This window comes from Seriola lalandi, unplaced genomic scaffold (genome assembly GCF_002814215.2).
Source record: "Seriola lalandi dorsalis isolate HSWRI2012SDOR001 ecotype SW California unplaced genomic scaffold, Sedor1 jcf7180002054478, whole genome shotgun sequence".
Lineage (NCBI taxonomy): Eukaryota > Metazoa > Chordata > Actinopteri > Carangiformes > Carangidae > Seriola > Seriola lalandi.
In genome coordinates, this window is record NW_019525031.1 from 374790 (window position 1) to 375377 (window position 588).

At 41.7% G+C, this 588-nt stretch overlaps 1 protein-coding gene across 3 annotated transcripts in view; it reads left to right on the forward strand.

Moving 5' to 3' along the window:
* cttn (cortactin) overlaps positions 1-588 on the forward strand; it is a 14990-nt gene that overhangs the window by 12007 nt on the left and 2395 nt on the right. The window lies entirely within an intron of this gene.

The following is a 588-nucleotide window of genomic DNA, read 5'->3' on the forward strand; positions in this document are numbered from 1 at the left end:
CCCCCCCCCCCCCAAACTACATACAAGCAAGATACGAGAAAGACAGACAGAAGACGTCTCACAAAACACCACAAAAGTTTGTGTCTCTTTGTAGTCGTTTTGTGTCTCTTTGTAGTCGTTTTGTGTCGTTTTGTGTCTCTTTGTGTCTCTTTGTAGTCGTTTTGTGTCTCTTTGTAGTCGTTTTGTGTCTCTTTGTAGTCGTTTTGTGTCTCTTTGTAGTCGTTTTGTGTCTCTTTGTGTCTCTTTGTAGTCGTTTTGTGTCTCTTTGTAGTCGTTTTGTGTCATTTTGTGTGTCTTTGTGTCTCTTTGTGGCCATAGTGCAGCTCTTTGTGGTCATTTTGTGTTTCTTCCTTTTTGCAGGCGAAACCTGAAAAATAAACCCGTGCCCACTGGTCCCACTCAGTAATCCATCCACGTCTCTGACTCTCCATTTTATTTCCCAAGCCTTTGTGTTTCAGAACCTTAATCTAGGCCAAGATGTACTTTTCAACTTCACCGTATGTTCTGTAAATACTTTACGTCCACATCAACCAGCGGTATTACCAGTGCTCATTGTCACCACCTTGTTTTCTATTTGATAGCTGTTAG